General features: G+C 42.4%; 1 protein-coding gene across 11 annotated transcripts in view; it reads right to left on the bottom strand.

The window, feature by feature from the left end:
• The window catches only part of ADCYAP1R1 (ADCYAP receptor type I), a 155,490-nt gene extending 146,534 nt beyond the window's left edge, over positions 1 to 8,956 (bottom strand). For 8 of the 11 annotated variants that reach the window (XM_071805382.1, XM_071805375.1, XM_071805379.1 and 5 more), the window contains exon 1: positions 8,260 to 8,914. The gene's annotated coding sequence lies outside the window, so the exon portion shown is untranslated. Of the gene's footprint in view, positions 1 to 7,310; positions 7,525 to 8,259 lie in introns of those variants that run through there. The other 3 variants (XM_065830008.2, XM_071805376.1, XM_071805377.1) reach the window with 3 other exon arrangements.
• Between the last annotated feature and the right edge of the window lie 7,431 nt (positions 8,957 to 16,387).

Raw genomic sequence — 16,387 nt, 5'->3', positions numbered from 1 at the left:
TGAGAATATTCAGTCAGACTGTCCTAAGGAAAGCAAAGCAAGATCATAGGTATGACCCCAGCACATCTGCTGTGGATTGACCTTTTCCTCTGCTTGAAATTAAGGCAGCAATGATGCACGGATGAAGGAACAATGTCTAAGGGAACAGCACAGAGCCAGTATGGACTAGTGAGCTGTACAAGGCAACATACTGTAGGATAAACCAGAAGGTGGGAGCGCTTCTGCTGTAAATGTTATAGAGAGAAAAACACCCTCTGGATTATTCAGTCACAGGATGACCAGTGGTAGCTGAATCTGGAGAAAGGTGAATTCAATCTCAAGGTTGTCTGATGGAGAACAATTCCAGGAATGATCTGGAGATAAGTAGGTACACCTACAATTCAGCAATTCATTTGTGCTCCAGTATTTTAACTGTGATATGCCAAGACAACAATATCAATAGGTATCTCCAAGCCCTGCATGAGAGTATATGAAAAACAACTGAACTCTTTGTGTGATAAGACACTGAGGCCAATGTTTGATCGGTCTCATTCTAAACCAGCAGGAGGGATCAGAAATGCGGGACAGGGTTCAGACTGCAGATTAAACCATCTCAGTGGCATTTATTGAAGACTTTTCAGGCTAAAGAGTTACAGAGCTCACTCTATAGTAGACACCCGTATTTATCTACATTTACTGGGCATTTGCCTGGGGCCACAATCAGTAGCCCAAACACCGGTGTTTGGTGTCACCAGCATTCCAGGATATCTTACCAGTCCTCATACAGTGTCAAAGATGTGATGAATATAAGCACTGTACCTACAGACCCCTAGTGGATGTTAGATACTCTGTTAGATCTCAGATGGCACTTGACCACATTTAGGTGACTGAACTGTGTCCTAAACCTCCTTTGACTATAACAAGAGCTTATATACTTAGATATAGGTAGGCACTTCAAAATACACACCCGTCTTTAGGTGTCTTCATCTGTGAGCTGAATCCCATTTCTAGTAAGCACAATGGAAACTATTTTATCAAAAGACACCCACAAGTCTTCTATACAGAGGAAAGGGAATGAGTTGAATAACAGAGGTGAAAATCTGTCAGGTGTACACTTGGTGGAGGAACCAAAAATACTGTGACATTCGTTTCTTCTCTCCTAAATAACATGCAGAATTTGTTAGTCTCTGAAGGCTCTTTTCTATGACCATCATTACTACATTCAACTGTAGTACAAATAACAAGTCTGGAAAAAAAAAATGCTAGAGAATATAGAGCAGTGTCCAGAGACTTGGATGCTGAAGAGAAGCAACTTCAACATGGCTAATAATGGCTTTTCATGCTGCTCTCTCCTCTGCAGTCACCAAGCTCTATTATCTAATGAAGTTTGTTCCAGCTGTTCGCCCACTGTACATAATCCTCTCAGCTAACTAACCCATTTACTAACACAAAAACACCATCCAAGCTGTCAAACTCCATGCAACTCAAATGAATGAGCGTGGATGGCAGAATTCAAGGCTCCAGTGACAGCTGTGACATATTCGCAGCCTTAGTCATGAGGAGCTTGAGCATCTGTGGTATTTCTGATGCTCTCTCATCTCCGCATCTTAAGTTCAGGCACAAAACTCCTGGAAGGAATCCAAAGATCTAACTCTCTAAAGCACAGGAAATGAGTAACTTTACTAACTTTAACTTGGGCCTTTATAAAATGTACTTGTGCTGCTTTCTTTATATAATTGGTTTCTAGGCCAACTCTAAGAGAGAAAGTTCTGTTGTTTGTCCAACGTCTTAGGAATGTACTAAGCCCAAGCTTATATTTTACTTTTGGTACTAGCTACAGCAATTTAATAATTTAGATAGCTATATAAATACCATTATTACAAAAACAGTTTTTTTATAAAGATATAATTTTTACTTATCACACGGAATGTGCCATTTTATATTTTTGCTAGAAATTAAAAAAATATTTAAAAAAAAACCCACTTTTATAAACTTACTTCAAAAAAAGTGACAGTAAGAGCAGAAACAGAAATGTTATGATTTAATAAAGCCTTACCATTCCAGGAAAAGGAATTAATAATTGAGGACATATTAGCTATTTAAAACTCCCTTTCCAAATACATACCATTTGGTTCTGCTGTGAAGAAGTGTATCTCTTACTACTACAAATTTAATTTCAGCCTACATATCAATGTGTTCTGAGAGGTTTGTGGTATTTTTTCTTTCATGGTTTGGATTTCAGTAAATATTTCTAAAGGCCACAGTTAAGGAGGAAGGTGTTATTTAAATCCATGTATCAACTGACTGTGGGATTTTATTAGCTTAGGACAGAGGGTGGATGCATTATACTAAGAAAGCACTGAGGTATTGATTTATAGTGAAAAACTGGCTTTTAGGTCACCTAATTCTAAGCATGTCAAGTGCTCCAGGCTGGCCCAAATGTATTTAGGAAGGTGCCAACCCTAAGCTAATGAGGCCTGGTCAGCATTCATCTCCATTTCTAGCAGCGTACAGTGTAGCCTTTCACAAGTTGGGTATATCAGATGAAGCCTGGAGCTCTGCACAGCTTCTGGTTGGCTCAGAGAACAGGCAGAACAAGCTTGAATCTGCCTACAGAAAATCATGCAGCCATCCTACATGTGCCTCTGTGTTGATGTGTCCCCACCTGTCCACAAAATTACGTGCAAGCTTCAGTTGACAAATCTCTCTTAGTAACTGGATGTACGCTGAAGACAGAAAGTGTTGATAACCAATGAAAACCTCTGAGATCTAAAATAATTGAATAAAACATATATATATATATATATGAACTAACAAATAGGATGTCGCCTGAGACATGTGGCATGTTGACATGAATTCTCCTTGCAAGGGACAGGCTGAGACTGCCATTGTTTGGATAAAAGGAAGATGAGACAGGCTGAGAGAGTTGGGGGTGTCCAGCCTGGAGAAGAGAAGGCTCTGTGGAGACCTTATTGTGGCCTTTCAGTGCTTAAAATAAGCCTACGAGAAGGATGGGAACAGACTATTTCAAAGTGTGGTAATGGCAGGAAAAGGGGTAATGGTTTTAAACTAGAAGAGGAGAGATTCAGGTTAGACATGAGGAAGAAATGTTTTACAATGAGGGTGGTAAAATACTGGAACAGGCTGTCCAAAGATGTGGTGGATGCCCCCATCCCTGGAGACATCCCAGGCCAGGCTGGACAGGGCTCTGAGCAACCTGAGCTGGTGAAGATGTCCCTGCTCATGGCAGGGGTGACACTGGATGAGCTTTGGAGGTCCCTTCCAACCCGAACTATTCTACGATTCTATGAGAAGATGTGGGTGAGGAAAATGTGGGGGGCACCACAGCAGGTTTGGACTTTTCAGAAAATTTAACATCTAGCATGATTTGCTATTGCTAAGAGCTAGCAAGAAATTACCAGTATCCCCCTGAGCAAAAATGGGAGCAAGAAAGGAATTACACTTCATAGGGGTATCTCTGAGATACCATGGAAGGATTCATCTCACTGATTTTGGATGTGCATCTCTGAGTCAGCTGCTGCAAGAACCTCCATAAGGTGATTCATCTGACCCACTTCAGGATGAGAGGAACCACGCTCCCCACTTATAATTTAGTGAATTGGGGTGATTAGCGGGGATGTGACCATGTAGTTTTCAGATGTTTAAGTGAGAGTAGATGAACATCAGCCAGGCTGCCAAACACTTCTGCTGAGTGAGAAAGCCTTCCTCCACATGGAATGAATGATAGTTTTGTCAGGGGATCCTTTGGGGCCAAGTTTTCCCCTTCAGAATGAGGAAATTCTTACTTCCTTCACTCCTCAGAGATGGACCTAATGATACATCCACTCCCTGCAAAAGAACTTGATTCTGTCACATTTCCCTTCAATAAGGCATTTTTTCCTTAAGAATCCCCACCCAATCAGATAGAACAATACACTGTCCCTTGCAGGACAAGTAGCAAAACTTGACTCATTCTGAGGAATTAAAGAATAAAAACAAAAAAATCTAGGCTATTAACCCACCCTGCAGATTAAAAGGGCTTTTCCTGCCCTAACCCGCAGCTCCATTTAGCAAGACCAACAAATCATAGATAACGGACTATAATTATCCTTCCATTTGCAGCTCCTGAGCAATAGTGACCCAATCATTTCTAATGGAGTACAAAAGCCACTGTGATGGAGGCTTTTTGTGAAATGCCTCAACACTGGATGGACAAACCTGCAAATATATGTGGTAGAAGCTTAATGTTGTATTGCAAATATATGTGGTAGAAGCTTAATGTTGTATGTTCAGTAAGGAGCTCTTAGACTTTGATATTACAAACAAGTTATAAAAGAAATTAATATTATTTCTATTGCCATAACTATTATTAAGAAAAAGACTAATTAGACCATATAAATATGCCAGTGTTAGAGTGAATTATGAGTTATGCTAACAAAAATTCGAATTATTGCTTAATTTGTTGGGGGAGGGTGTTAAGCAGTGGTATTAAGCAGAAGTTTTAATACCTTTAATTTTTTTTTTTTTAATAAAGAATCTGTCAAATAAATAGATCAGAGCAGTTGCAGAACATAGTCCTACCTTGAGCCATCCAAGAGTAAAATGTGACACCTGAATGAGCAGGAACGAGACTGTCAAGATGTCTGAAGGGCAGATAAAGTGTAATGTCAAATGTAAACCAGCTCATTCCATGAGATGATTATCTCAGAAGAATTTGAATTCAACAGTAGCACAGAATCAGAACCGCAGGCAGGAGTCCATGCAACTGCGGCTGGATATTTCTGAAGGAATTTTTCCAAGGGAATATTCCTCAGCACAACAGCCGTGTTACCTTGAAACTCTCTGTGTGATGATGCTTTTACTTTTCGTTTGGGAGATTGAATGATTTAGTGCCTCTTAAGAAGTTCTACCCTGAAATTATTAATCTGGTTACTCTACAGATGAACCCATCAGCTTTCATGTGGGTACAATCAATGAATTGCAGTGAATTACATAAGACTTGAGCAATCTGGTTTTACACAAGTTCTTTATCTTGCGGAGACAAAAGTTCAAACCTAAGAAGACAGATCAAGAAATGGAGAGAGCAGAAGGTGGTCAGAGAATAAAATGCAAGCAAAGCGATGAGGTGAGGACTGGACATTGTCATGAAGCATTCTGCAAAAATTCTGCCTTCCTTCCCTTATATTTGTGCCCACCCAATTACAATCCAAACAGCGTTTCAACAGCCACCACAGAGACCTGAATTCTAGTGCTTGCTAGTGTAGTGGAAAACTACCAAATACTTTTCTGTATGCAAAGCATTTCTTAAGAACACTACAAGCTTAGCACAGAGGGAACTGGAAAAGTATCTCATCAAGGAATGCTGTATATATAAAGTAGCAGGGGGACTCAGAGTGGTGTTACAGCTATCCCTGATGATATATTATCAGCAAAGATGACTTTAAAGTAGCGGACAGGAAAAAAGAGGGAGTTCCACACCGGTGCGTTTACATCTCTTTAAGTAGATTTGTTCTACTTTTGCACCGATGTGGAAGATTCATTCCAAAATCCTGTCGACTGCAGTATCTAACAAATCCTACCCCTGCTGTCTTCACAGGTGGTATGGGATGGCTGGATGTGAAAGGAGGACAAGGGAATGGAAACAAAGGAACATGAGCCAAAGCAAAAATACACTTTGCTGACTTAAAGACTGAGCCTGTGGTCTATGGGCCAAGTAGCAGAGTGAAGTAAAATTCAGTATCTCCACTGGCTTCTATGTCCTGATATCAGTTTACCTCTCCTGAGAACTGTGGCAAATAAATAACTCCTTTCTTAAGTCAGGAGTGACTGTAAGACCTGATATTTCTGTAGGTCTTTCTGTCAAATATGAGTTGCAGCATAATCTTGTCCTGAGTTTACTTTTTCTCAATGCCTCTTAACTCAAATATTCTGCTTTCATTAAAAGATAATCCGAGCTAATTTAGGAATTAGACTGTTTGTACTAAGTGTGCTCAGAAGGAAGGAAAGGAAAACAAAATCTGCTACACTGAAATGAATCAGCTTGGGGACATGGGTCTTAACTTACCAAAGGCGTAGGCACATATGGAACTCAACCCCAGAAAAAAATCTCTCCATGCTGGCTCAGTCAGCCAAATGAAGAGAGATGTGATGAGCAAAGGTCTGAACGTGATCAACGGTGCTACCCACAACCTCAGAAATCTCTGTTCTTCTCTCCCTGGTAACATACCACAACAAAGCTTCTGATTTTGTGTTTATGAGCTTCACATATACAGCGGCAATAGCAGATCTAAAGAGCTCCATGTGGCTGTGGCACCACCACACAAACAGCAGACATCTTAAATCTACAGGGAAGAAGTAGCCCTCGTTTTCTTGTAGGGACCCCAACAAATGATGAAACACCATAGTGAAGGAGCAATCATAAAGCTCATTCTCTATTTAAAGGTAAATATAAAGCCTCCCATGACCTTGGAGTCTGTTCAGTGCCAATGGTTATCCCCCCAGTCACTGCACACATGCCTTCGGTAGAAGAAAACAAAATAACAGAAGCCTTCCGCTTCGTGATGTCCGGGATAAATTGCCAGTACAATAACAGATCAATTGTAGCTGTCCTGAATGAGCAGCAACCATTGCCCTCAGCACATAGAAACAGGAGAAAAAAAGGTAGAAGACCATAACCCAGAACTGCAACCAAGACTCAAGCAGAAATATCAACTTTAATCTAAACTCCCGTTATGGCAGTGAATAACATTCCTTAATTATTCATCAAAATGGAGCAGTGTTGTCTTACCCATCCTATAGGACAACTTCTTTCAAGACAGCTCTAGTGTGTTTTGCATTAGCCTGGTACAGACGCTTGTATAACACATTTTTTCTCTGTAGCTATACCAACACTACTTTAAGGAGTTTGCCTTTGTGCTATCATTGATGGTAACCTTAAGTAATCATCCATTCCCATTGATTAGCATGTGTTATGTACAGAAACATTTCCCCGCTGTACCTGACCAGCGCTGCATACGCTGAATAGAGAAGTGAGACGGCTGTGTGCCCAAATAACATCAAATGAAATCCATTTGTTGTTTGTTGAGTCCAACAGATTTCAAACAAACTAACAAACAAATGCTACTTCAGTTACGTTGTATATTGCCATATCAGTCCAACACTCACACTATAATTAAGATACAAAAGACGGATGGTAACCTGTAATACCCTAGGAAAGAATCAGGTCACTTTGCTGCCTTATTCGCTTTGATTAATATTTTTTTATCAATATTATCATCACCTCCAGTGCTACCCCAATATATTCTTCAAGCTAAAGGCCAGATTCTGTTTACCAGCAGATCAGATGCAGAGGAAAGCCACTGACTTCCAGGGAGTTCTTCCAGACCTGCTTCTGTGTAAGTAGGATGATCGTCTAGTCATAAACACCAGTAGTCACCAAACAAATCTCTCTCTTTTCTTTTTTTCCATGCATTTTCCAGTCCTGAACAGTATGCTGCATTATCTTGCTCTCCCTAGCTGTAAACTCTTCGGATTCCAATACATAACTGAACTGTTCACATGCTAAATTCACAGCAAAGCATTAAAGCATCTGTCCTGCATGCTGTCCCTCTGACTTCAGATGTGCTTTGCATAAAGACGGTATTATTAGAACCAGCTGTTCAAATACTGATAAGGAGAAGTGCACAGAAGCATGCGAGCAGAGGTCAAAGGCACATTAACAGCAATTTTTACTACTACCCCACAGTAAAAACAGAGGAGTCCTGCTGCACTGCTTGAAGGGTGAATCAGAGTTTCTGCGGCAGGTGAAGATGCAGAGCTGCAAAGGGAGCCTGGAGCTCGAAAATGCTAAACAGCAGCAGCGGGTCTGTTAGCAATCAGGTTTTATATACCAGCCATATTATGTTAAAAAACAGACGTAATTCCCATACTGAGCACGTTAACCTGTCACCACTTGCAAAGGGAGATTTATTTGTTTGAAAAGAATCAAACCCATTTCACGGACGCATCCTCAGAGCCTGCAGTTCTGAGGATGAAGGCAAAAAGCCTGCATGTAATTCCTCCCAAAAGAAGTATTCCCAGGACATGGGGAAGATGAGGGAAGAACCGGTAAATCAATGTCACTCTAAGACAAGCCGGAGGTTTTTTTTTCCCCCGCCGGCTGCAATAACGGCGCTTTGGTATCTCCGGGATGCGGCCGAACGGGGCAGAGCCCGGCGGGGGAACCGGAGCGGAGGCACCCGGGGGTGAGGGCTGGGGGAGAGACCGGAGAAATGGACTTACCATTGCAGCAAGGATCCGTCCCGGTGCTGGAGATGCTGCATCCCCGTCGTGCCGGGGCGGGGCGGGTACCGGTGGGGTCGGAGCCAGCGGCGGGGGGGACAGTGACCGGTTCCCCGGCAGAACCTGCCCAGCCCCGGCTGCCCGCGGTGGGAGGGAGCGCCCGGAGCCCGGTTCCCCCCGCCTCGCTCGTACCGGGCGGAGGAGGGGTCGGTGCCTCCGAAGGGAATCCAAATTCCTCCTCCCTCGCCTGCCGGTCATGTCCAGGCTGCCTTTGCTCAGGGGATGGGCCAGGTTCTGGCCGTGAAGGAATTTGCCATCGCTAAATAAAAAATAATAATAAAAAATAAATAAAAATTAAAAAAGCAAGACCAAAACCTCCCAGAATAAAAAGGCAGGCAGGGGATTTACAAACTTTTTTTTTTTTTCCTGCTTTTTATTATTATTATTCCTAGGGGGGGATTACTCGTGCTTGGGAAGTAAGGGGTGGCGTGGGGGAAGGAGAAGAGTATTCAGGCTGGATCAGATGCTCTGTCTGCGAGTCAAGGCTCTGGTGTGCTCGCCCCTGTATTTCTGTGCGTGTGAGTCTCATACCCAGACAATGCTCTGCAAAGCGAGCTGGTCCTGCGGAGAAATGCAAACACCTCCTCCCCCAAGTGCCTGAGGAAAGGAAAACGGACATGGCACCAATAGCTTTTCCTTGGCTACTCTCATTAATATGGAGGAGGAGAAGGAAACCAATGAGGACGAGCGGGAGGAGGGGTTTATTCAAATTAAGTTTCTTAAATCAAGCACTTTTTTTTTTCCTCCCCTTTTTCTTTCCTCCTCCTACCTCCCCCAAATCCTCCTTCTCCCTATCACCTAAGCACCGTTTCTGCTGTCCCGGGGATTTTATTTCTTTTTTTAATTAGTGTGACAGGGTCAGCAAAACACGGTGATGGGAGGGAGGATGGCATTGCTGCTGGAAGGGAGAGGCGATATGTGAAAGGGAGGATGAAGGGACATAATTTTTCCCTCAGCTGCAGGAGAGTTGATTGCAAAGAAAAGCAATAAAGTAGCTGGAGCTGGCAGGGAGGGGAACTGAGGTGAAGTGAAGCGAGAAATTCACCTAGAAACAGCAGTTTGCAGATGGTAGTTGCAGGTGGCCCATGTCCAGGATGAGCCCTCTGAGCTTGGGGAAAGGATCTGCTCTCCCACAGCAAACACAGACACCCAGGACGGGATGTGACTGCACAAGAACATCAGCATCTGCATTGCCCCAGAGCTACACAGCAACAGGATCACTGCAACAGCCATGCAGGAGTGGTACCTGTTGCTGGAAAATCAGCAGACTGGAACTGTAGAGAGGGCTGAGATGGTCGGTGAGGAGGGAAGGGATGTCCAGCTCGTTCCTTTGACTTGTATCTGGAAAAGAGCCTGGTGGCACATGCACGCTGCAAGGTAAGTGCGCAAAAGCACCCAGTTGCTGGTCCCTTCTGCAGAGAGTAGCACTCAAAGGAAAGCTTTCAAGACCTGGAAAATGATTGCTCAAAGTGTCTGAACATCTATAGCAGGCCTAGAATAGCCTTCTGCCAGAGCATCCCATGGAGACACTTGGTATCATGCTGCTTTTGTTGCTGCCAGTCATGCTACTCTCAGGTCCCACATATCCAGGTCAAGAAGGTGAGATCCTGAATGCCCTTAGCCAAATTTTCTGACACCTGTGTTGTAAGAGCAGCTGCCTGCTGATGAGGTTCTTCTAATTAACCCAAAATCTCACAACACCTGGGATCCTAATAATTTTGCCCTTCCCACTGTGGAAGCCCTTTCGTCTGCTGATCTTTTACCACTTACCCATCATTTTCTGCATCTCCCACCTTCCATTTCTCTTAACATGTAAATTCATTTCAAATCCTCCTTGCTTTTACTCTGCTCCCAGATCAAACAAGGGAGAAAAAAAGGTAATTTGGTCATAAAAGAAGATAAATCCATTGAATGTCCTGTGTGAAAATCCCTGACCCAATTATTTTCTTTAGCCACATCTCACAGCTTTAAGTAACCTCAATAAATACAGGGTGCAAAAAAGAAAACAAACAAAATATGTACATGTTTACACTGCACAGCTGAGCTAATCAGCCTGTGCATTCTATGTAGACGACAACATGAGGGAGGCAATGTTAGGATGTGATCCATTGCACCTACTTTATATGTCTACATAGTATAAAACACCTGACTATTTTCCTAAAGGGAGCCAAGACTAACAACTCAATCAGATGTTGACATCTATTTGTTAGTCAGGTGTATCTCAGCAAGACTTATTTTTCTGCATCCTAAAGGGTAAGATGTAGGACAAAAAAAAAACACCCCACAGCACAATATTTGTTCTTCCCATTAAAAAGCATCTATATTCACTCTGCAGACTTAAAGTACCTTCCCCCCGCCAAAAAAGAAAAACCAACCAACTCACAGAAAACAAAAAATACCCCAGCTGTGTCTCCTCGAAACTTCCAGAATTTATGGCAGTCCTACCTAAAAAACCGAAGCCCCACTATAAAATGTTGTCTTGGTTTGGTAAGTATGGAAGAAGACTCCCAGCTGTTCATTTATTATGTACTGCTCCAACATCTGTTCTTTATCTTTCCCAGGAGAAGGGCAAGGGGCCAAGAGAATCATCTAGTGGCCCATATCCAGCGGCAGTTGGACTGCCTTAGATGATCTCAGCTGGTATTCATATCAGGTTTCCTACTGAAGTAGTCAGGAGAGTCTATTTAAGAACTTTGTTCTCTGAATAAGACAATTTTCTTTAGGAGAAAACAACCAAGCCATTTTCAGGCAAATGGTGCTTTATTGTTATCCTCATGAGCAGTCTATTAAATTCTATTAAATAGCACTTCATTATTTAAGTGGGTGTAAAGCATAATAGCCGTTATCTTGGCTAGCATGAGAGACCGACAGGGCAGGAGAAGACTTCCTGAGAGAAAACTGTGAGTTGCTGCTACATCACCTAGAGAGCCACTCATCTGTCATCCTACATAGGGGCAAGGCACTGGTAAGCTGGCTGCAAGTTTGTTGAGACTGAATTAGACACTCTGGGAACACTAGCCCAGCTTGTCAACACCGCCACAAAGTAGACCTCCAAGGTTTAATGAGGTTAATCAATTATTGTGGAGGAATAACCCCAGACATCAGTACATGTTAGGGGCAGACCTGCTGGAAAGTAGCTTTGCAGTGAAGGACTTGGGAGTTCTGGCTGACAACAGGTTGACCATGAGTCAAGAATGTGTCCTGGTGGCCAAGAGGCCAACGGTACCTGGGGTGCATTACGAGGAGTGTGACCAGCAGGTCAAGGGAGGTTGTTCCTCCCTCTCTGTGTCCAGTTTTGGGCTCCCAGGTTTATGAAGAACTGGGAATTACTGGCAGAAGTCCAGCAGAGAGCTACAAAGATGATTAGGGGCCTAGAGCACCTTTCCTATGAGGAGAAGAGACTGAGCGAGCTGAGGCTGTTCAGCCTGGCTAAGAGAAGCTGAGAGGGTGCCTCATCAATGTTTATAAATATCTCCAGGGTGGGTGTCAAGAGCATGGACCAGACTCTGTTCAGTGGTGCCCAATGACAGGATGAGGGGCAGCGGGCACAGACTGAAACACAGGAGGTTCCATCTGAATATGAGGGGAAACTTCTTTCCTTTGAGGTGCCAGAGCCTGGCCCAGGCTGCCCAGAGAGGTTGTGGAGTCTCCTTCTCTGCAGACATTCAAACCCACCTGGACACCTTCCTGTGTGATCTGCTCTGGTGACCCTGCTTTAGCAGGTGGGTTGGAATGGATGATCTCCAAAGGTCCCTTCCAAGCCCAACCATCCTGTGGTTCTGTGAATTCCTCTTTCACTATCAGGTTTGACAAACCTGAAATATTGAGACTCTGAAATATTGGCTTGTTCCCTTCTGTCAAGACAAGAACTACCCCCAGGTAGTGCCATAGCCTCCTGCCCACACTAAAATCATGTCTGCCAGAACTTATCAGTGTGCAGAACCTCTGATGTGATGATCAGCTGTGCTGGGGATCAAAAAAGAGACCCAGAGGAAAGGAAAGCTTTCCTGTGCTGCAGCTGAGATCCCAGATGGGTCTGCACATTCCTCAGTCACTTCCTACCAGCCAATAGATTTCTTACAGTTAGAAAGAGACATCCCCTGGTTCCTGAGGACAAGATCTGGTGGAGGCAGATAGTGGGAGAAATCAGCTATTTATAAAGACAACAACAGTTATTTTGCTCCCTTTCTAGCTATGTAGATGAGCTGTACTGCTTTAAAGGATTTCTACTAGTAGAACCATGTCCACAGCCAGGGAAAAGGCAGAATGCTAAATACTGCACTTGCTGCAATTAGCTGAGACACACTTGGTGTGTATGCAAAAGTCTATATCACTATGTTAAAAGGTGGTAACTCAAATTGTGAACTTAAAGAGCAGCAGATACCCTGGTTTGTGTCTACTCTTACCTTTTAGTAAATATAAGGCATCTTAACCCACAGGGATGTGTACCTCAGGATGCTGGGAAGTAGAATCATAGAATGTCCTGGGTTGGAAGGGACCCACAAGGATCATCGAGTCCAGCTCCTGTCCCTGCATATGACAACCCCACAGTTCACACCGTGTGTCTGAGGGTGTTGTCCAGTCTCTTCTTGAACACTGTCAGGTTGGGGCACAGCAGCCATCAGTGGGAAGCTGAGGTGCTATAAATTCAGTCCCAGCTGACTGGAGGGGAGGCTGTTGATCTGACACTCCTGAAAGGGAGTTTAATTGAATTGAAGACCTTGATTTGTGTATCTACTCTTTCTTTGCCTCCCCCAGCACTGTAATGAGGTTTACTGGAGAACAACTGTACCTTTCATCACCACCTCCCCTCTCTTCCCTCACACATATTGTGCTCCAGAAGACTGTATTTGACTACTCTGAAAAATGAAGGAAGCGAGGACACACATTAAGGTTGGTTTGCCGTGCATGTGGGTAGTGCTAACCTGCCTCTGACTCAGAGTTCTGCAAATGCAGAAACTGCCACCAGATGCTGACCATGACTGGAAGGCACGGTCTGTGAGCCAGCCTGCAGGCCAGCTAGAAAGAAGGCCATGCTTTTCCAAATGGTGGCAGCCATACGTTACCTTGACCAGCCTTCACAGACTGCCACATAGCAAGATACAACATCCCAGGGACAAAGGATGGGAGTCTCTTTGCAGATTGACAGATGAATGCAGGTGGTATGTGAGGTGGTATGCTCCCACTATAGCCAATACAGATCTAGTCTTATGATCTGTGAAGACCAAGGATATGCTGAGCTAACCCTATCATAGAAACTGAACAGCTCCTTGGAATCTGTTGGCTCTTTTAATATCTTCATCTTCAGTAACTTTTAGGTTACAAACAATTGCCTAGAAAGAAATATCCAGTGCCTTTAGAGATGTCTTAGTGGACGTTTTCTTGCAACAACTGCTGTTTCAGGAAACCGTGGGTCTTCTGCAGCTCTTGTATTTTATCTGCTAGTCTCAAGGGAATGTTTTAGATACACTTGCTCTACTAAAAAAGTGTATAGTTCAGGTGACCGATGCAAGGCTCCAGTATCCTACATTTCTTGAAGTCAAGAGTACAGTTACCAATAAACTCAGAGTTATTTTCTATATCTGACTTACCTCCTCTTTCTGGAGCCCCAGCCCCACTTGGCAGGAGGGCAGAATTTGTTCTTTCCTCTTTTCAGGTAAATAAGCCCTCTGACAAACTCTTGTGATTCACGATCAGCTGTTTAAAGAAATTACATTGTGTGAATCATCTTTCCAGTGAAAGCTGCATCCCCACTAAAGGGAGTGAACAGAAGGGAATGCGAGTTTCTGTGATAGAGAGGAAATGGGCAAAGTAGAAATGGAAAAGATACAGCAGGAGGTCATCAAGGGGATTAAATGCATAGGATGAATGACTTTTAAAAACTGGCTAGATCAGGATTCTTCAGCTTTCCATAGACACTACTGAGAAGGAAAATAGTGGAGGTATATAAAAAATGGCACTGAGAAAGTGAATAAGGAAAAAATGTCCACCGTCTTTCCTAATGCAAGAATGAAAAGGTACCAAACAAAACTCAGGGAGGCCTGGTTCAAAACAATACAAAATCTTAACCTAAAATGTTATATGACCTGGCAGATGCTGGAAGCTCCCAAAAGCTCAAAGCAAATCCATGGAGGAAAAGTCCATAAAGACAATCATATACCACAAGACCACTTCTGGCTCAGAAAGATAATTCTGGGAGATAGTTTAAGGCACTTATACCTCAATGCTTGCCTCTTGCTTATATTCTTTCTAGGGACTTGCAAGGTTACATGCTGATTTCTGGTCTAACTCAGTAAGACATTCTTACATTTTATGTTGTTGTACGCACCCTGTCACCCAATCCATTAGCCAAAATTGATGAGGTTTTGAGTCTGGTCACTAAACTATGATACACACAGCCTACACAGCTTCACTGGCATCTAGGAAGCTCAGACATCCCTGTTTATCCCAACCCTGTTTGGAGAAAAGTTACTTCTAACAGAAGATTCAGGTACACATTCACAAAGTACTAACATCTCACCACTCCTGAGTATGAATTGCTGGAAACTACCAAGTCATGGTTTAGGGATTAGATATCTCTGGGTTTGGAGATTTAGATAACTAAAGCAAAGGTTTCATTTGACATCTTTCAGAAATATATAATGTCATTGATGTTCTCACCTCAATGTACCTCAACATTCAAATTTCCACCCTAAGGTTTGTAATTGGAACAACAAATAATTGAGACAAACTAGGACAAAAATGCAGTTTTAAGGAACTAAGGTATTGTGTAATCAGGATGTACTTGATGAATAAGGAAAAAAAAAAAAGAACAGAGAGGTTTAATTTCAGTACTTGTTAAATGAAATGCTTTGACAGTTTGGTCTCCATTTTGACATGTTTAACAAAATGCTTGAATCGATCTGGAATTATTATTTTTTTTTTACTTTTTTCAGACTGTGTGGGCAAAAATATGCTTTAGATATCTGAAATCATAAATATATCAATCTATAAATATGTGTTATATAATTTATTATATAAATTACTATTCTGATCTGAACTAAAAGCTCCAGATTTCTTGCAGTTCTACTTATAACCCCTCTATTACCATGTGGCCAAGATCCATTCTACTGCATTTTAGACACTTAATTACTTTTCTAGGACTTTCCTTGCTCTATCATCCCTATTTCCAGACAGAGACTCCTCCTGCGATTAGCAGGGTACTTCTGAAAAACCTCTCACAGTGTCTATACTCTAAATTACATTAAAGTGATTTGGGTTCTAAGGGAGAAATGTGTAGTGTGATTATCACATAAGCAACCCAAGTAGTACTTTCAGGTATAAGAATTACTATTATTTGCAGAGGTGCCATCTGTAAAAGAAGGTCTCACTTGTTATTAGGCACAAACAAATATCTTGCAAGCAATACTTTTACTTGTGGGATTTCTGGTAGGTGAGCTATTATCTTCTCAGATATCTGTCTCCCAAGTGTTATTTTCCTGTCCATTTTTCTAATTATGATCTCCAAAGTATTTCTGTGAGTGGAAAGTACTCAGATGTCTATGTTCAGTCAATAAACTTTCTTAAGAAAACTTGGTTTGATTTTCAGTTGAATGTTGCAACAATTCTGTTCCTTGACTGGATAAATAAGGGCAGTGTGTGTGGATTTAAGGTTCAATATCCATACTAAACTTCAAACCAATCTTGGAAACCCATCAAAGTTCTGCAGAAAATTTGGCAAAACCAGTACAATTTGTTTGAGTTTGGAGCTTCTAAAAAAACCCAAAATGCAAGCTCTCTAAATAAATTAGTTGTTAATGATTATAGTGAGTATTCCTTAATTTCAACCACACCTCATCCTTTTCCTTAAGACTGGGGTGGGTTGTTGGGTTTTTTTTTCTGTTTTTTTGAATGAGGAGTGAAGCAACGAGAAACATGGGTAGCATAAATAACAACAACTAGATGTGGACACATCTTTGTTTTAAATGGTAAGACGTGTCTAGTCATGCAGATGCAACCACAGCATGCTGACCAGAGAAGAAACAAGAAACACTACATCAGATGATGCTAAAGGGGGAGACAAATGTCA

The sequence above is a fragment of the Patagioenas fasciata genome, chromosome 2, assembly GCF_037038585.1.
Source record: "Patagioenas fasciata isolate bPatFas1 chromosome 2, bPatFas1.hap1, whole genome shotgun sequence".
In the NCBI taxonomy this organism is placed as follows: domain Eukaryota; kingdom Metazoa; phylum Chordata; class Aves; order Columbiformes; family Columbidae; genus Patagioenas; species Patagioenas fasciata.
Note: the sequence above shows the minus strand (reverse complement) of the source record. Positions and strands in the feature narration are given on the sequence as shown.